This window comes from Malurus melanocephalus, unplaced genomic scaffold (assembly GCF_030028575.1).
Source record: "Malurus melanocephalus ecotype Western Australia unplaced genomic scaffold, MMel_1.1 scaffold_504, whole genome shotgun sequence".
Classification (NCBI taxonomy): domain Eukaryota; kingdom Metazoa; phylum Chordata; class Aves; order Passeriformes; family Maluridae; genus Malurus; species Malurus melanocephalus.
Window position 1 is genome coordinate 85,605 of NW_026623736.1, and position 20,399 is coordinate 106,003.

The 20,399-nt window shown below is 52.8% G+C and overlaps 2 protein-coding genes across 3 annotated transcripts in view; one reads left to right on the forward strand and one right to left on the reverse strand.

Moving 5' to 3' along the window:
* The window catches only part of PEMT (phosphatidylethanolamine N-methyltransferase), a 123,168-nt gene that overhangs the window by 78,647 nt on the left and 24,122 nt on the right, over nt 1–20,399 (reverse strand). The window lies entirely within an intron of this gene.
* The window catches only part of RAI1 (retinoic acid induced 1), a 61,894-nt gene that overhangs the window by 3,605 nt on the left and 37,890 nt on the right, over nt 1–20,399 (forward strand). The window contains exons 2-3 of one of the 2 annotated variants that reach the window (XM_057381310.1): nt 5,658–5,875; nt 20,292–20,372. The gene's annotated coding sequence lies outside the window, so the exon portion shown is untranslated. The remainder of the gene's footprint in view (nt 1–5,657; nt 5,876–20,291; nt 20,373–20,399) is intronic. The other variant, XM_057381311.1, reaches the window with a different exon arrangement.

Consider the following 20,399-nt stretch of genomic DNA (forward strand, 5'->3'; position numbering starts at 1 on the left):
TGTTCCCTTGGCTCGTCTCCCTCGGGCTCTTCCTCCCCATGGCCATCCCGTGAACTCTCAGATCTCCCCTCTCCCTGCCCRCCCGGGCCCCAGCCGAGGCTTTTCCTGACGTTACTCCCACAACAACCACTTCCTTCCCGTCCCGGCAGCCCCCAGCTCCACAACTGTCCCTGCCCAACCCTGGCCCCTCGCTATCTCCCCGAGACCCCTCTCCTGCCCCTCTGCTTCCAGCCACCGCTGTTTATTTTTGTAAAAGGACTTAGAGACTGTTTCTCCTGGAGTGAAGCCGATGGCGGCAGAGTTGTCAGGTGGAGGGGTCATTCAGCATCCTGTTTCTACCATAAAAGTTTCCTTTTGGTGTCCACAACACCTGTGGGGTTTTGGGGTTAGAAACCCACAGTGTGGGGCATGTTTTTAGCCCACGTGCCAGCAGCAGCTCCCCCTAAACAAAGCATCTCCCCAAGCCCGCCATRTTCCAGGCTCAGCAGGGAGGGAAGGCCGGGCCATGGCGTGTGGGCCTGAGCTGGGGAAGGTCTCTTCAGCCTGGGGAAAACACCTTCAGCCTGGGGAAAACATCTTCAGCCTAGGAAAGGTGAGGTGAGTGGTGGGGTTTGAGGGATGAGAATGCTGTGGTGTTTCCCTCAGTGTCTTTCTCCCAATGTGGCAGAAGGCTCGGCCATGGCGGGGAGGCTGAGGGGAGTGGGTGGCAGAGGGAGGCACAAGATGGAGGCAATTTTGCAGTTTTGCAGTTTTGAGAGGGAGAACAGGGACCTGCCTGGATTTTGGTGGGAGCTCTCCCTCCACASGAGTGAGCCCCACTTGGGAGGAGCCGCAGCTGCCTGGCTCCCCAYGGGAAGAACAAGCGGCTCCACCGCCATCTGCCTTCCCCTGGCTGTTCCCCCATTGTCCCACCAAGACATTCTGCTGCACCAAAACCTGGCCTTGCATTGGCCTCAAGGCAGACTTTGGGTGGAAAAGCAGACTTTTCATCTCAAAAAAAGCCACCTTGAGCACAGCTCTGTGGTGGTRACACCAAMRCAGCYCCRAGCATCGCRGTCTTGCTGCTGCCAGGGCGTACCYGAGACCTTGGTGGGGTGGCAGTGGCATGGCCACACGCAGTACCAGCCCTYTGAGTGAGACAGGCACCCTGAGACRCACCATTGCTGTGAAATCTGGAGTGTTTTGCTCCCTGGAGAGATGCTGYGAAAGCGGCATCACGTCAGGGTGCATCCCCTGAGTGGGGGTTCAGCCTCGCCTCGTCTGTGGGCGAAACACCCTCGCACTGAACCCCCAGCCTGAGCAAAACCTTTTTTAGCACTCCCCTATTTGCCAAGCGTACTTCCTTTCTTTTGATTCTTACCACCTACATACAGTCTGACTGCAACAGCAAAAAAAGGAAAAAAAAAAGGGTAAAAAAGGGAAAAAAAAAAAAAAAGAATTGCAACATTCAGTCGAAGGCTTTTCTGTCTAATGACGTTAAATTTATTAACCAAAACTCCAGCTGCACCAGGCTGGGATCTAATAATATTCAGGCTATGGAGACATCAAGTAGAAAGAAGCTTAAAGCCCTTTTTATTTCACAGTAAAACTGTCAGTAAATAACTGGATTGTCTTGAGACTGAGAAAATGGGGATTTATCTTCCTGAACATGAAAAGTGTGCTTATTTTTTTTTATCAGCTTCAAAAAGCYCCAGCAACCTTGATTTTCCTTCCACACCGTTCTCAGCAGCTCTGCCAAGCCCCAAAACCACACAAATCAAGAGACAGGCTCTAAAGATATTTTTAATTAAATTAATTCCTTTTCCTTCCTTCCCCATTTCTCCCTTGTCCCCTCCTCCATCCTCTCTTTCTCTCTCCCTGTGTCCCCAGCTAATGACTTCTAAGCACTGTGACATTTCAGCACTGGCTGTCACTAACACCACACCTCCGTGCTGGTTATAAATTGGGCACAGAGACATAAAATTCCCTGCAGAAGGTCCCCGTTTGATGATATTCTCCGAGGTAAATCTCCAATAGCTCCCTGTTTTCTTTAATAACGCTAATAGGCATAGATTAATTAAACTGTTATATTACTTCCTTCTTTCTACCAGCACCAGTTAGAAATCTTATTACCTGCTCCTCTCCGCTTGCCTTTTCCCCAAGGTGGTTCTATTCCAACCAGTTACCAAGGTTTCTCAGAGCCTGTAGCACAAGGTGGAATGGCAGACAGCATCTCTGTGAGGCTGGATCCCCATCCCTYGGCTCCCAAACCCTACCGACCTCGGCATAGCCTGGGCGGGCGTCACCGGGGTCAGGATTAAGCCCGGTTTATCTGAAGAGGTTCTGTCTTGAAAGCAACAGCAGGGCTATTGTTGAGTCTGGATGCCCCCTCTAAAAGGGACCACAGCTGTAGGAAAGGGAATTGTATACATCCATCAACTCCTCCAGGGCCTCAGGATGTATTAGTTAAGATTGCGGGATAGCATGTCTCGGCTCCACTGAAGGGCTCCTTTGAATGACATGTTGGATATACTGTTGCACATCTGGCCGCTGTATTATTGAATTGCTCCACGGTTGCATTTTCCAGACCGCGGGAATGTGTTGGTTCAGGAGTGTGGGGTGTGGGGGGGGGAAAGGATGAAGGGGACAACATGTGGGAAAATTAGAGGGATGCATCCCGCAGGGTGGGGTGGGTTTGGATGGAGCCGCGTGGTGGAGGCGGGGAGGGAGCGGGGCGGGGAGCGAGGCAATGCTTTCACACAAAATGCCGTGTTGCCATTTGAAATCCACTCCAGAGCTTCCTGCTCTAATTAAATTTGTCACCATCGTTACTATAATGCCTGCCATTCCTCCGGTGCTTTTTGTTCTYAGGGATCCCAAAACATGACAGAGGCAAGGGCAGATCCTCTGTGTTTCCTCTGTGGGAGCTCTTTCGGAGCAATACAGGAGAAATGCAGCTTTAGGAGCTGCTTTGGGGAGGGAGCACAGCCCCTCCTGGTTTGGGGACACTGGAGTGAGGGACACTGAGGAGTCTGGGCAGCTCCTGATGGCCTTTTCCAAGCTTATGATTCTATAAGGTGTCTCCTGGGACTGATAATTTGCAGGAGGGTGAGCGCCCTGGGAGGGCTTGTTGAACCCAGGAGCCCTTCTTGGGCTCTCACTGGCTCATCCTGCTCTCAGCCCCTCCGGACCCACACAGAGCCCAGCGTCCCCACAGCCACCTACTCTCTTGGCACCAGATGCACCCGCTGGTTGCTGCCAGCCTGCCATGAGATGCCCGGTACGGCTGCTCTGTGCTGCGCTGGGGCAGGAGGAATTCACTAATTACTCGCAGCTCTTAATATGGCCCCTGAACGCTGCCAGAGTGGCGTGAAGGGCTCAGAGCAGGAGACACAACCTGCTCCATCGTGTCTTCTGTGTCAGCTTGCAGCGTACTGAATGCAAAAAGGCTGTCTGAGCTGAAAACAGCGGAGCCCTTGGAAATTTAAAGGTGCAGAGCACAGAAAACAAAGGCGTTTGCGCTGCTGAATATTCATCCTGGTGTCTGATCCTGCCAGGAGCAAAGCCTGCACAGCTCCCATGAAAGCTGATGGGAGGGAACCTTGGTCTCAACCTCATCTTGGGCTTCAGCCCAAATCTGAGGGGGGAGAGCAAATTAGTCCTTAATGCACATATATCTTAGACTAAAACCTGATAAGGGAACTCTCCTATGTTAATTTACCTGAGTTATTTACTATACTGATTGCTGAAGGTACTCTGATTAGMGCATGAAATATTTCTATACCTTCGGTCTGATTAACCCATATCTGCAAAATAAATATTTGTCTCATTATAGTTATGCGATCGTGCAATCAAAGACCCTATCATAATGGGAAAGGGAGAGAGTATCCGTGTGGGAAAGGCAGGGAATGGCGACACAGAACGAGCAGGTTGGAGAGCAGGGAGATGAAAAGCAGGGGCATGGCTGGAGGGGGTGGCTCTGTGGTCCCAGCCTCCAGCTGGGGGGGTTGAAATGCCAGGGAGGGCACGATTCTCCTCCCGTTTCACCGGTGCTAATTGGGACTAATTCCGTTTGACTCAGCAGCGTTGCGCCAGTCCCAGCGAGAGGAGGGTCAGACCTTGGGAATCACAGGGGTGAGTCCCAGCAGGCTCCCAGCCTCCAGCTTTTTTGAAACAGAAGCAGGGAGTTCCCGGCAGCGCGGTGCGTGTGCCAGTCTCCCAGACGAGCTCTTAAAATAGCCCAGCGCACCAGGCTGTGGCACCGGGGGAGAGCGCGGAGGATGAAGTGTTCCGTCTTCCTGGCCCAGATCCGGGGAGAGGAGGGGTTGGCAGCTCCCTGCCCAAGGCAAAGGTGGATTACGGTGCCATTTGGGGACGAGGGCAGTTGTCACCCTTCAGCCAGGTGTCAGGGAGCAAAGGAGTCGCCAGCCAGCAATGCCAGCACTGCYGAGCGTGCTGGACATCCTCCCTCGGCGATGGGAGCTGTAAGTCATCTGGAGGAGAGGATCCCCCCTCTGCCGTTACAGGGCTGTTTTGCATATGCTCCGTTAGGAAAAGCGGAGTTTTATTGTGGCTGTACAGAAGAGCTAAGTCAAGAGGTTGCTTTATGGCTCGTGGATCCCGGCGTGGAGAGGCAGGCGTCCCAGATGCAGCATATAGCAAAGCCTGGCAGCAGYGTAGAGCACTGCTGCAGCACAGAGCACGGCTCAGAGAAAGAGCTGAAGTCATTTTTCTTCTAAGGGCAGGGGGTAGTGGGGAGGAAATATGAAGGCAGCCCTGTTGCTAAGGAAATCTGCTCTTTGTACGGTCGTACATTTAGGTAATGCTAATGAAAGGCCATATAGTAGCGAGGTGCGGATGTCAGCACTGTGCACTCCTGGATATTTGATTAGCATTTCTTTGACTTTGCCTCCTGTAACAGAAATACCTGAGTACATGGATATTAGGAAAACAAAATCCCCCTTCTCCTCTGCCAAGAGTCTGGTGTTACGCAGAGAAACGAAAWGCCTTACCAAAATATGATGCTCCATAATGAATGTGTGTTTCTTTCCCCCCTGCACACACCCTGGAGAGGATGAGAGCAAACATGTGATGAGAACAGAAATAGTCACATCACTTAATGCATTGCTGGACGGTACCCAGCCGGCACAGCGATGAACCTGGCGTGAGACCTGAGAGCAGCAAACCAGCATAGCATCCCATTTAATGGCTGATGGCCCACAGATGTTTTAAACCTCGAGACTGCATCTCTCAGAGGTTTCCTTTTTGACTCGAGCATCAGCGGGCAGCTTTTGGAAGCAAAGGCTGCAGATGCTCTATCCAGGGACCCAGCACATCTGCGGATTAGCTGGTGTGTGCGTGTGTGTGGCATCCCAGCCTGGATCTGGTGATCTGGCTTAGGAAGCAGGAGAGGACCCACAGTGCTGTGTCCTGCTCTCAAGCGTTGCTGGAAGAATGAGTCAGCCGTTTTYCTTCTCATGGGGGTCGAGTGCCTGCCCTGTCTGAGTGTCACTAATAAAAGCACCCAGGAATGGAAGGGCTCTGTGCTTGCATGGCGTGCTTGCAACAGTCTTAAAGACCAGCTGCTCTGCGTGAGACTTCCAGAGAGCGAGAGCGCTTGAATGAAGCCCTTATATCTCTCTCTTTCTCTTTTTCCTTTTTTTTTTTTTGCCACACAGTGCAGCGTGGGCTCTGTTCCTCCTCGCCTTTTGCTCTTGCTCCCTGGGGCAGCCCGCTGTGTCTCAGAGGCATGAGGAGTGAGTCCTCCCGGGAGTCCTCCGGCTCATGTGAGGAATGGCCCCTCGGGGAATAAATCCAGCAGCAGGGCCTGAGGTGGCAGAGACATCCATGAGCGTCTCTCCTCGATGACAGCAGCGCCTGGGATGGAGATTTGGAGGTTTGCACGCCTTTGCTCCCTCCCTGCCAGCACCTGCCCCTCCCTTTTGCCGTTGTGCAACATCCCAAGGGCAATTACAGCAATGCTTACGTGGAGGAGTGATATTGGGAAAGTATTTAGTCATTTTAACTGTTCTGCTGGCAGCTCCCCTCCCTTAAGGTGGTTCCTACTTATTCCTTTCCCTCTCCCAGCAATTCCTGGCAACTCTTGCTGCACTCTATGGCCCAGCAACCCTTTTTGGTGCGTCCTTGGGTACCGAGGGCTCCTCCTGGCAAGGAGGAGCGGAAAAGCCACATTCCCATCCGATAATACTTTTCCTTTCCTTTCCCCATCCCTCCCGTGCTTACTACAGTGATTTTAAAGCTTCCGCCCCTTGACAGCCATGCGGGGAGGGGGGGGTATGTTTTCATAAGCAAAACTAAGAGGCAGGAGGCTGAAAAGCTTCTCTTGCTCTCAGAGGCTTCTGGACGCTTCTGTGTCTCCATCCCTGGAGTGATTTTGCCCGGGCCCAGTGTAAACAAGGCAATCCGTTACGGCAGTTTGAGCGTTACTCCACAAACACACTGCTGGTCCCTGCCCCCACCACAGGCTCCCTCTGCTCCTGCTCTTCCTGCGCCGTGCTGGGAGCCCCTTTCCACAGGGGTTATCCTGATGCTCATCCACACGTGGGAGTGACCTCTGAGCATCTGAGGGTGATGAAGACTCCAACAGGAATTGGAGTGGAGCCTGAACAGTCCCATCATTGCATAGCTCACTCAGTTTCAGCTGCAAAATTGGGGAGGTTTCAGGAAAGTTTAGGGATGCTGATGTGCTCCCAGGGAGGGACATGGAAGAGTCATGGATATTGTTTATCCTTAAAAGAAGAGCCCGTGGTAAAAGGAGATAAGCTCACGTGCACACAAGAGCAATGCTAAAAAATACATGATTAAGGTTACAAAGTCAGGCACGGAGCGTGTAAGAAATCCTGGAATTAAGGACATCTGAGCAGCTTAYGGCCGCGGATCACCGTGCATTCATTAGGGGACAGTCTTAACTCTGGTCTCAAGGTGTTTCCTCTGCAGTGTCTCTGCCTCAGGGAGTGTGTGGGATGGATGGAGCTTGGTTAAAAGCAGCTCAGTGCTCAGTTTGTGACTGTCCCCCCACTATTCTGTCTGCAGCCCCAGTACCTTGCTCGCTGTGTGTTGTGCAAATCCTGTTTGGAGGTTGAAATGGTTCCTTCTGGACTATCCTGAAATGCTAAGCCTGCTCTTGCCTCTGTCATTCCCATCTTTCCCTCTGTCCCACCTCCATGCTGCTTGGTGGTTGGCAAGGGGGAATAGCAGGATCCCCCCCAGCAATRACCCTTTTGGGAAGGTCTGGCTCTGCCCTGGGACCCCGTAGCAGGAGGGAATACACTCTGCAGCTCCAGGAGGGCTGATGCAAGTGCAGCCCACATGCTYCACACTGCCAGCATTTGATTTTCCATCTGTTTTTTGTTTTGGTTCAGTTAAAGGCAGAGAGGAGAGGTGGGTTTTGGTGTGAACCTCCTGTCTGTCTGCATGCAGTGTGTGGGACAAAGGCAGCTTAGCACGGAAAGCCCCAGAAGCACCCCAAGGAGTGGGCTGGGGGACTTAGAAGACATCGTTTCTCTTGAAGCTGTGGGAAAAGTATATATTTAGGACAAGCAGCCTTGCAGCCTGCTGTACRTATTCACTGTCTGAGAGCCGAGCCAGCCTGAGCCTGGAGGGGACAGATGGAGGAATTAAGGACATATCAGCTGGGCAGCAGGACCAAGGGATGCTTGCAGGGGAGCTGGCTCCCACACCTGAACCACTTTGGAGACAAGGCRGGGAGTTTCCAGAGCTTTTCTTAGCAAGAGAGCCCTCCACCGGAATAATGTGTTGTGGACATAAAAGGAGATCTGGAGAGGGAATATTTTCACCCTGGAAGCTGCTGAGGAACTTGCATTTAGCTGCTAGCAATCTGTTTCAAACTGGGTTCCTGTCCCAGGAAAGAGAAAGCAGAGCAGTCTCACTGTGTGAACCAACTGTAAATTCTTTTCTGGCTTTGCTGGGGAAAAACAATGTGCTCTCAGTGAAAACTTCTCAGAAATCCAGGACGTGGGTATTTTGTAAGTCAGCCCTTTTCCACTTTGGAGAGAGCAGCTAAGGAGACCACTCAAGCAGATCCCCTGACTTCTRTTTACTGGCAAGTCAGTGAAGTGGCTGGAGAAGGACGGAGACGCTGCCACCCTCACTGAGACGAGCAGGTCATGGTGACACACACATGACCGCAGGAGAGAGGCTGAGAAATGTTCCTGAGAGAAGAGATTTGAGAGGGATATGTGTAGCAGAGCACAAAACTCAAAAAGCCATGGTGAAACTTTGCATTTAGATGCCTGCAGCAACAACCCAGGGAGCTTTCCATGAGGACCGATACATTTCCCGCCTCACGGCGTTTGCTTAGATAGTATTCATAAATATACCCGCCACTACTAACCATCCTTTTCTGCTGGGAATTGCCATTAGCAGCTAAATTCAGTGTTTTACATATAAAAAGTACTGAGACTTAATTCTGTGCAATCTTCAAAATTCTTCTGTGCTTTCTTCAAAATCTTTGTAGGAGAGACAGCTCCAAGCCGGCTGAGTTGCAGCGAGGTGTTGGGAAGCAGGGATTGTATCRCTGCACAGCGTATGATGGCAGCACCCAGGAGGTGCTCGTGGTGCCAGATGAGATGTCATGAAGGATGGGGTGTATGACCCGGAGAGGGACCTGTCAGACCTGTGAGTCGYTGCACATGGAARTAGCTTCCATCAAAYGTGCACGAAYAASASTCACTGCGAGAGCAAAAATGGACAGRTTTTCCTGGATGTATCAAGAATCCTRGAATCACAGAATGGTTTGGGTTGGAAGGGACYTTAAAGATCCTCTCATTCCACCCCYCTGCCATGGGCAGGRACAMCTTCCACTATCCCAGGTTGCTCCAAGYGCAATCCARCCTGACCTTGGACGCTCCCAGGGATGGGGCAGTCACAGCTTCTCTGAGCAATCTGTGCCAGGGTCTCCCCATGCTCACAGGGAAGAATTTCTTCCTAATATCTAATCTAACCCTGCCCTCTGGCAGTTAAGAAGCACAAGAAGCACATCCCTGACTCTAATTATCCCATCACATTGCAAATCCCTGCTGCAGCACCAAGGGCTGTGTGAGATGTTCAGCTTTTTGGATAGGGAGGGAGATTCCTGTTCCCTCAGCAGCTTTCACAGCAGGAGCTGGACTTTCCCAGCTGAGATTGTACCTCTGCTGAAAGCAGCCTGGAGCGAAGGTCCCTGTGGAATTGCTTGTTTGGAAGGGAGATGCAGTCTCATGCTCYGGTCTGCGGAGGAGTTACCAAACGCAGGGAATTAGGATGGGATTTCAGTGGAAGCAGATTATCCCGTTTCTCTCTGAGCACATTTCTGCCTCTGAATCAGCACATGACAGGCAGAGCAGCCGGGGCAGCCAGCGGGGCAGCTCTCATGCCTGCTGGAGGGACTGAGCCCGGAGCCTGGGAGGGTTCCCGTGTTCCCAGTGTGGCTGGAGCAGSGACAGGGGTGGCAGGAGAGGGATGGAGGGGGAGCAGACGGCGGGCACAGAGCTGCTGTGCTGGATGGGCGGCACAAAGCGCTGTCAGAACAGCAGGGACTCGCGCTGGTGACGGCTGCAAATGGAGATGGAAAGGGCTGGAAGGGAAAGGACTCAACACAGCTGGTCCCCTTCGGCTTTGATCTTGAAAGCAGAGGGGTGTTGGCCACAGAGCAGGAGAGGGGAAGAAGGGGGATGACTCATAAAAATATTGGTGTTTCCATGAAGATGCTGTTACCTGAGGACAGGAAGGAGGAGGGAGCTTCCCTGCAAATGTGGAGGGAGCTGGAAGAAAAGGTCCCCCTTGTGTAGAAATTTCCAGCCTTAGGAACACGGAGCTGTTTGCTCCAGAGCCAGCGGGTTTGTTGTTTGTTGGGAACTGCTGGTTTTGTGCAGAGCAGAAGGTGGTTTGTGTGCTTATTGCTTCAGGGCAAGAAAAAGAGAAAAATAGAGGAAGAGCTGGTTTTCTTGGAGGCCTGTGTGGTGGAGATGCCTTTSGAAGAGGAAAGAGAGCTTTCCCTCCTGCTGCTGGGTGAGGGGTCAAGGGGGCTGATCCAACCCCGGGTAGCTGGGGAGAAATCAAACACTCCTCAGGATCTTCATTCAGAGATTCTGGCTACAGGAGGGCTGAGCTTGGATCTTCTTGGCCACTACAGGGATTGTGCTGGGGACAAGGTTGTGTAGTTCACTCACAGGCACATAGATTTKTTCCATGTACCCATCCCTTCCCCTCACAAGTGACAGMGGTGACCTGTCCTGCACAGGAGGAYACAAGAAGGATGGATGGACASRGGAGAGCTTGCCCTGTACCAAAGCAAGCTCAAACTTTCTTTCTCTGCCCCCTCCACGAACCCTTGGGGGATTCCAGCTCACAGAAGCCTTACATGCAGCGTCGGACCAGCTCTAATTTTTATCCCGGAGGCAAAAATCACTGGAAATAATGCTTCATCACTCTGAAGGTCCTGACACCACCCTTAGCCACCACATCACGAACCTCCTGTCGCAATTGTGATCTGCGTATGTGTCAAATCTTGCCTCGCAGATAAAAGCTGCTCCGCAGGCACCTTTTGTACTAAAATACGGAGCCTTTAAAATGTGAAAGAAACAACAAAATGTAGGACGCCACACAAAGCTGACCCACTGGGGACTGGGGTGGGGGGGAGAACCCGCAAGAAGGAGGGCTTGACACACAAAAATTGTTTTGTTAACAAAGCATCATTGTTCCACTCTGAATCGGTTTGACTGGAGTGGTAGAAACACCCCATCTGGAGACAGATGGAGAGTTTTCTGGCTAAAGAGACGGCGGGAGGAGGGCTGGCTGACAACCCAGCAGATAGCATTGTCTGCTGCTACCTTGGCAATGGAGAGGAGAAAGGGCGGGTGGCAGATTTGGCGTCCCCTGTGCCACCCGCCCRGCACATCAGGTCCTTCTGCGGAGGGAGATGTGCACCCAGGTTGGCTGCTCACACTTCAGGATAATCCTCCCTCTTTTCCTTCAGGGCTGGTTGGGTGTTCACGAGGTCCAGCCAGGTCTCTGGGRAGGCTGTGAGCCACTGAGTCCCCATCCTGAGATGCTCCTGGTGAGGTGGTCCCGCTCCACTTGAGTGCTGTGCCAGGGCTGTGTGCTGTGTGGTGTGGGTTTAGCAGCACAAAGTACAAATCTCGTCCCAATGTGAGCATAGAAGGCTTACTCCTGCTCTTGCATGGGTTTTGCCACTGACTCCCAGCAGAGCAGGATTTGGGCTGCTGGGAGGATGCTGAGTGGAAGCCAACATGGTCTGAGCTGCGGGGAGTAGAACTGGTGGCAGTAGTGAGAGTTGATGCAATGCCAAAATGCCCAGGGATGGGTCACGTGTGCGGTGCCCAGGTTGACCCAGCAGGCCTGCAGGATGCCTGAGGGTTCTTGGAATTGCCCTGGCCACGTTGCTGAGGTTGGGAATGAACGAGGAAAAATCTGTGTTGAATGCCCAGGGCCTCTGAGCTGCAGCACAGGCTAAACGTGAGGTGGTTTATGGCATCRGGCTCTGCTGGCACACAGTGTCTGCTCTGCTCCTGAGAGCTCACCAACAGCCCCTGCTCCCTCTGCTGCCTTCCATGCCTGATGGGAAACTCCAGGGTGGGTAATGCTCCTGACAGAGCTTTGAGGGATCGTATCCTGCCCACCCTATCTGAATTCCTGATGACTTGCTAATTGCTTGACACACTCTACTTGCAATGCAAGAGACAGGCTCACGTCATCCTCTGTGGTTTGCCAGGGGAGAGTGTGAACCTCTTTTTGACTTGCCTTGAAATAGATGAAAAAGAATAGAGCTCGATATGATTAATGTGAAAACTTCAGCTTGGTTTCCTGCCTTGGCATCTGGGCTTTGGTCTTCTTAGCATCACCGTGCCTTGTTTTTTGAGGATTGGGTGCACGTGGAAGCATCTGAGAGCTGATGGTGCTGGCTGTGGTGGTCTGGGGGCTCCGCTGCAAGGTCTGTCCATAATCCCCAGCTGCTGGAGACATTCCAGGTTTGTGCAGCAGTCACGGAAGGATTCAGGTGGTTGCCTCGAGGCACTGCTGAGATAATACCTCAAGGGGCTCCTATTCAAAACCACTGGGGCCTTTAGAGTTGTATGGTGGAAATCTATTCAGATGCACCATGGCTTTTCGGGGAGCCAGATGAGCAGCCCAGTTTGGCCACTGACTGTGGGCAGGCAGTCGCCCTTGTGGAGGGGACCAGGGGACCAGCATGGCTTTGATACACCCTGCAAAAAAAAAGTGGAAATATTAAAGTAAAAGTTGGGTTTGTTCTTTGAGCCTCAGGGCTGCAGATGCAGTAGCGTGGTGATGGCAAGGAGCGTCCTGATGCCCTGGTGTCCCCAGACATATCCAGAGTGTGCCTGTGAGCTTGTGGAGCTGGATGCAATATTGGCTTCCCTGCCTGGCATAATGCATTATCTCCTGCATACCCTGCTCTGGGATAGATCCAGCCTGATCCAAGCAGTGCTGAGCTGGTCCAGAGGGATGTGTCACAGGGAGGAGTGTGAGGGTGACAGGAAGGTCTGTGTCACATCGTTCTGTTTAGTGCACAAGGTCCCCAAGTGTTTGCACCCATCATGGCACTACAGGTGACTTTGGGATGAAGTGGCCTCAGGGGGTAGAAGTGAATGGGGTCACGGAATGCAAGATGGAGTAAAACAGGATGGATTTATTCACCTGARCTCTCCTACAGTGTGTTGTGGTTGTCCCAGAGGGGAGGGATCTACACTTGGACAGCCATCCCCTGCTTTTGCAGCCATTTGCCTGCSCTGGGCTGCTGGGGACATCCTTCTTGCATCCTGCCCCAAAGCCCCATCCTTTTGCTGTCTCGGATTTCAGCCCTGCTGCTGCACCAGCTGCACCGTGCTGGCAGGAGAGGAGAGGGGAGGTGARGCAGGGCGGGCAGGCTCGGCCCCTGCCGGCTGCTGTCACGGCGCTGCGCCCTTGACGTGGCTGTGGATGCCAGGAGCCAGCCGGGGCGTGGACCCCGCCGCCGGGCACTGGCTGCCCTGCAAGGAGGAGACAGGGTCTGGATTGCTGAGGATGCATCAAAGCATCCACGAGTGAGATCTGACACATGCCTGGCAGCAGGTCAGGGTGCTGTTCTCTTTGCCCTACCGCTTGGAAAGCARAGTGCTTCCCTGGGGAAGTGCCATCCACCCCATCTCGCTATCCTGGCATCTCGCTGCGTGGCGCGTGAAATCTTTCACCTTGCTTTCCCCTGTGAAGGAAGGAAGGAAGGGGAGACAAATTCGCATGCGAGCTTTCCCGGGAAGCGGAGGGGATGGATTCACCTTGCTGAGAGGCGAGGGGGAGTCGCCGGGAAAGAGGTGCTGGAATAAGCGCAGAGCCGATTAATCTGCAGCGACTCCGCTGTCGCCAGTCACCGGTGTGAAGGCGCCCGGGGAGGTCGGGTGCACTCGGGCGGTGTTGTGCTGCTCTCTCTGCCTCCCAAACGCCTCCTGCGCCGGGCTCTGTGAATCAGCATTTCTGCAGTCGGAACGAGACAGCGGGGAAAGGCAGGGGGATGTCAGGGCACGGGGAGCCTGCCGAGCAGGAGGATGGGGGGGACCTCGTTAAAAAGGGGGCAGCCTGTGAGTTGGGGGTGGTCTCATGCCGCAGCTCTGCAATCTGCTCCCTCCAGGTTTTTGCTCATTACCGCCGTGCACCCCTCGTGCACCGCGGTGAGGTAAACAAGCGATGGGAGCGATGCCTCCCCTTCCCACTCGTCCCCTCCCCGCCGCCGGCGACGGGGGAATGTGACAAGCTGGCACTGGGAGAAGGCATGAAAGCGATGTGATCCGCCGCAGCTCCTGAGCCGAGGACCTGGGGAGATCCAGTTACAGCAATGGGGTTAGAACAAAAGAGATTTGCCTCCGGGATCAATTCCTCTCCATTTTCCGGGCTGTGCACGTGTGTATGCGTGGAGCAGCCTCGGTTTCCAGTGCTGAGCACCGTCGGCTCTGCCGCACCGAGAGCCCGGGACCCGGCTGAGCACCAGGGCTCCAGTGCTCCAAAATGCTTCTTTTTCCCAAAACAGGGAGAGCAGGGTAATCCCCTGGGACGGGCCTAGAAATAGCAAGGCCAGGCCAGGCTTTGCAATGCTTGGAAATCAGGAGCCAAGCTGGGCAGTTGGCAGTCRCTGGAGCTCCAGCCTTCCCTCTGCCAAGGGCTGAGCTCTGGGTTGGGATTTGAGACCCCCCTGGTCCCCATGGTTTGCTCCCAAGGCATTTCCAGGGGATGCCTCCTCCCTTMCATCACAAGCCTGGCTAGCAAGTAAAACCCAATCCCTAAAAAGCCTTTTCTACCCCATAATGGCTGTGCCAACACCGTGTTATCTGAGATKCCTTTAACCCACAGCCGTGGTGGGGCTGGGGAAATCGTGAGCTGTTCACGTGTGCTGCACAACCGGCTCAAGGAATCAGCAGGATCCTGCACCATGAGATGCTTGTCACTCATTTTTGGGGGGGGTTGGGTGGCTTATTTGGGGGTGGGGTTTTTTTGGCATATTGCCTTCTCCCAAATGCCGCCGGGGATGAGCCATGGAGAGCACAGATGTGCATCCCGAGCATACCACAACAAGGTTCCTGATTTAAGGACTGTGATTAACCTCTTTCCGACAGTTGCTAACCAGGTGCAGGATTGTAACGGGAAGAGGAGAAAGCTCAGTGAAAACAGCCAGTTTTCCTCTGTCACCTGGAAATGCACACAGATGCCATTTTCTGCCTGGAAATCAGGCAGATTTTAGGGTTTATAATGGGTGCAGGGAAACCCTGTTTGTCTCTTCTTTTCCCCCCTGGGATCCCACAAACAAGGTATCGATGGTGTGTGTATCCAGTGCAAGGCATGCTGGTGTGTAGGGCAATTGGCTATGGACTGAGCCCCACTTGGGGCTGTGTATGCAGGATTGCTAACAGGAAACAGGGCAGAAAATCACCCTGCATTTGCCCAYTCCAGGTTTTCCTGGGATCTTGCTCTGTGGAAAGCTGGGTATCGGGAGGAGAAGTGGCTTTCCATGGTTAGGCATGAAAAGGGGAACCATTGCAGCTTGTGTTTTGCAGGCAAGAGTTAAACCAGGAGCTGCCAAAGTTGCTCATTTTCAGGAAATCTGGTATCCGTGGGATTCAGGGCTCCTCTGGCCAGGRCTACAAAAGAGGGAGAGGGACTCTTTCCAAGGGCATGGAGTGACAGCACAAGGGGGAATGGCTTCACATCGACAGAGRGCAGGGATAGATTGGATATTCAGTAGAAATTCTTCCCTGTGAGGGTGGTGAGGCACTGGCACKGAGAAGCTGWGGCTGCCCCATSCCTGGAAGTRTCCAAGGCCAGGCTGGACAGTGCTTGGAGCAACCTGGGATAGTGGAAGGCGTCCCTGCCCATGGCAGGGGGTTGGAATAAGATGGGCTTTGACGTCCCTTCCAGCCCAAACSATTYTGGGATTYCATGACTGCCATTCCCAGCTTTGAGTTTCATGTATGACACTCACAAATGCTGTATCTCATCCCAAATACCTCTCTGGCATCATGGTGGGTTTCAGATCACCTTTGGAGTTCCCTGTGGGCCAGCCAAGTGCTGTGGTGTGTGTTCATGGATCACACCTTCTGCACGTTATTTTTGGAGAGCTGCACTCTCACTCCTTTTCCAGCCCCTGGCTGGATGGTTTTAGGATCCACCTCCCATTGTACCTTCTGGCCTTTCCATCCCCCCATCTCTTAACTGCAAATCCCTGTATTTCTCCCCCAAGAAGAGGCTGCAGTSTGTGTTTCACACTGGGGCTCCAAACACTTTGCAGAGTCAAGAGCTGTTCCTTGCGGGAACAGCAGGGAGAGAGGGATGGGGGCTTGGGCAAGAGGGCACCCCCCAAAATGAGTGAGTAGAGGATAGGTTTGGGAACTCAGAAGAGACAAAAAAATTTATTAAGAACAATTAATAGCTGCTCCAACCAAGGATTTAAACTGAAACCAAAGCCTTAGGGAGGGAGGAAATGAAGTGGCGTACGATTGTTATTTTATTGCTTAATATTTTTATTTTTTTTTAAATATGATATGCTAAATGCAAATAAGCATTTGTACCGAGCAGGAGAGGGAGGGGATGGAAGACATGCCGGGAAAAGTGAGTGGGATCTAGGTTTTGCATCGTTCGCTGAATTACTGGCAGGTCTTTTGTAACATCTGTTAAAAATAAAACAAACATTCATTTCCATTTCTCGCTGCCTGAGATGGCTCCTGCAAAAAAATTTCAACCTGTCCAGGAATTTGTCTTGAAAGTTGCCCTCCCTCTCCTCACGCCTCCTCTTCTCCAGGGGAGATTTCCTTCCTGGACTTCCCAGGGGCTCCATTAGCCCCACATTAAAGCCTTTCTACTTTGCTCTAAAACTCTCCATCGAAGTAAAAGGAATTCTAATAAACCACTGGGAAGACTCTGCTATTCACTCTTTCCATGGAAACACGGCGCTGCCTCGGAGCAGAGCTCCTCTCGACGGAGCCTGGGTCACGGCAGGAGGAGACCAAGGAGGGATGCAGAGATGGTTTCCATTATAAGAGACCTTTTGAGAGAAATAATCGCTGCTCTCCCACCAAGGAAAGCCTTCGAGATGTCAGGGGCCTCGGCACAGTGCGGGAGCGGGGCTGGCCTTGGAGGGGGTGGTGGTGGGAAGTGGGATGTGCTGGGTGCTGAGAAACTCATTAAAACATCTGATTAGTGGAAATTAAGGCRCCCAGGACTGATTCTTCCCTCCCARTGGGAGGGATGAGTCCAGGAGGATGGATGGACCTGGTGCTGCGGGAAGAGGCTGCACAAGGGGGCTCAAGGCTGGGGACATGGGGTATGGGGAGGGGACGGGGTCGTGGGAGGACAGTGGTGGCTCCACTCCCAGGGCTGCACTGCATGGACCAAACATTGCACCACGAAAATACGTTTTCCAAGGCCAAAAAAAGCCTATTTGCTCTGGGAGGGGATTTCTGGCTGTTCCCTAGGTCCCAGATGGGAGCCCACCGAGGAGGTCAGTGGATGGATCCCTACCTAAAGCCACTGTGATATAATTAATTTCCAGCCTCCTCGCAGGCACAGTCATCCYGAGTGTTGCTGTTCTGACACTGCGCTGCAAGATGAAGGATTTTATTTTTTTTTTTTAAAGCGTGAGGAAGCTCGTTAGAAATAGCCCGAAGGGCAAAGTTAGGAAATGAAAATCCATCRGATCCGCTCAGAGCCGATGCACGGAGCTTGATGAGAGCTGGGGCAGGGCTGCTGCTCCCTGCCTGCCAGGAGCCACCACACGTGTGGGGTGTGTGGCACCCAGTGCGAGGTGACACCCGGACCAGGGGAAGAAAACAATCCATTGGGATTGTTGGGAGTGGAGCTGAGGGAAAATCAGCCAGGAASAGGGATGAAAGGAGGATGAATGAGGAACAGCCAGCTTAGAGCATCCTGTGTAGGTACCAGGGAGGTCCTTGTACCCCAGTTCGGTAGCACACAGGGGAGACTGGTGGAGAAAAGCTCAGTTTTCTCAGGATGCCTTATCATTCAGGTCGAAGCGGTGAGACACTGAGGGAGCCAAGGGAGTCAGTGTGCCTTTGTTTTAGCAGCTCCAGAAATAACATTGCAATGAGTCATTATTTTTTAGCTTCTCCAGGGCAGGAGGTGCGGGGTTACATCCAGGGAAGCCTCCAACTTTGATCAGCAAGGTGAGCCCTGCTCTCATGGCAGGGAAGATGGGAAGAGGCTTTTTGATGCAGGTTGTGCTGTTTTGTGGTAGGTTACGGTGAGATCTGCTCCAGGATGCTTTGGATCCAGATTTTATCAAGGGGATGGAAACTTTGCCATCTGTACAACTGAGCAGCAGCATCCTCTATGWGCTTGGAGGTTTTAATGAGTAAAGTTAATTGGTGTTATAGGTGATGGTCTCCCACCCAGCCAGTGGTTGAGCTTAGACAGACATGACCGTGTCACACAAACAGAGGTGATGTGGGTGTTGACACCTCAGAAATGCTGAGAAGTGATGAAATCAGCCTTTTTGAACTCATAAACTGTAGGCACAGAACTGTAAAGGTTGTGGAAAAATAACAGTGTTTAGTAACCAAAGTGTTTGGTGGTGATTTAATTTGCATATGGGGCTCTTTGGGGCTTGTGGTTTCAACCTTTCCCCTCATCACAGTGAGGTCAGGGCTTGAGGTGAGCAGGGCTGAGGTTCTCCTGAAATCACAGGATTCCTGGAGKTGGGGATTTCAAACATACCAGAGCTGGGAAATGACATAGATGGACCAGATTGTTGAATTTATTGTARTGTAAAAATAACAAATCCTTTATTCTTCTCTCAATCCCAGAGGAGAAGCTGGGGGTGACATCCATTGGGTCTATTCCACCTTGGCTTTACTAGGGTGACAGTCACGGCTTGTGGTGCCAAACAGTGCCTGGCTCTTCCCTGTGAAGGGCAGGGCAGATTGGTAATTATGGGGAATAACACCGAGTCCCTGGAGAGCCATGAGGTCCCAGCTTGATTTACCATCCTGCAGCSAGGCATGTGTGAAGTTGGAGCGTGTTGTGGTGTATTACCTACAAACAACCAGGCTGGGTCTGCGATGGGGATGGGGGTGAGGAGGAGGATGAGGATAAGGATGAGGAGGAAAGGGACAGGGGAGATGAGAACAGTCTGCTTTTGCAGGTGCTGTGTCCCATTATGAGGTTTGGTCTGGTTTGCAGCTTGATGCCTCCTATCTCGAGTAATTAACAGGGAAAAGAGAGGGCCTGGYTATCCATCCTTCAAGAGCAAGGGGTTGAATTGAAAGGCAGCGCCTTGGAAGTGGATCAAATAGCTCTCCAGCCCCCCGCGTACGGCTCGGAAACTTGCTGCCGTGCTGCGTTATCAAGGTGAACAGCTTTAGTTCAATTAACGAGAGGCTCAGAGCGGAGTCGTGGGAGGAGGCAGAGCTGGGCGTTTGCGCCCTTCGGGCAGGAGCCGGGGCGCGGAGCTGCACGGCGGCGATCGCGGCACCGCCGGCGGCAGGGCACGGGTGGCCCGGTGTGCCAGAGCCACCACAGCCACCACAGCTCTGCATCTCCCCTTCCCGCCTCTGCGACGGGTTTTATTTACCCCTTGGAAAAATCAGTGTGTGTGGAAGGGTTGCTCTTTGTTACCACCTCCTTTTCCCCTCCTGCTAATAAAAAACCTCCCCAAAATCAATCGCTCGAAGCGGTGAGCTGCCATCAGCTCACTGTGCACCTAAATCCCCGCAGATGATGGTGCCGGGAGCCCGCGCGCCTGGGTTTTTTYCCTGCCGGTCGCTGCCTGGGCTGCAGCTGGCTCCGGCACGCAGAAAGCTGCAGGTGTGATTTGTTCATTTGCCTCCACCTCCCCCTCGCCACCCCCCTGCGCTGCCTCCCTCCTGCTCTGCTTCCCTGCCGAGCCCACCTAGCTCATCCCACCCAGCTCATCGCGGCGGCCAGACCCGCATCCCACCCTGCGCCGACTCCGGCATCTCCCCGGTGCAGTGCTGGCGGAGGGTTGGGATCGCTGGGGTTGGAGAGTGTGTGTGTGTGTGTGTGCGTGGAGGGGAGGGGGGGTTAATCTGATCCTACGAGGTTGGAAGAGGAAAAAAATCAAAACTATAAAGAAGGCAGCAGCCTCCTCCTTTTCCCTCTCCCCCGCTCCAGAGGATTAAGCCTACAAAAAAAAAAAAAAAAAAAAAAAAAAAAAAAAAAAAAAAAAAAAAAAAAAAAAAGAGAGAAAAAAATGTCTGCAGCTTTCTGTTGACCCTGCATGATGGCATTTTTGCGCTCTGTGTGCTGCCTCTGCTGATTGCTATTCCTGGCACAAACACACACACACGCGCACACACACACACACACGCAGCCCCAGCACGGCTCACAACGAGCACGGCGAGCCCACTCCAAAATACAAAAAAATTAAAAAAAAAAACCGAACAGCCCCAACCATCCCTAAACCCAACCCAAACCGGTGCCGCTCGGTGTCCCTGGCCACCCTGGTCTCTGTCGGGAGAGCTGCCAGCACCCGCTGCCGCTCGCCCTCTCCTCCACCCCACTTCTCACCTCGGTCCCCAGCTCCARCGAGCACTTTCTGCCGGAGCCGCCCGCAGCCAGAGCCCTCCACCACTCCTACCGCTGGCATTACATTTTCAGGCTGGATGCTATAGGGCCGTTTCTAATTACCTTATATCCCCTAGTGGTCTATGAATAATGGTTAGTGAAGGAGCTCAGAAGGGCTGCTGAGAAGGGAAGCAAAAAAAAAAAAAAAAAAAAGGGAGAATTGTGCTATTTCTCACATTTTTTTTTCTAAGGATCTAATCTGGCTACTGTGCTCTGGAAGAGGAGGAGAGCGAGCCAGCAGGAGAGAGAGGAGAGAGCGAGGACCATCGCAGGTATTGTTGCAAGCTACATCTTTGTGC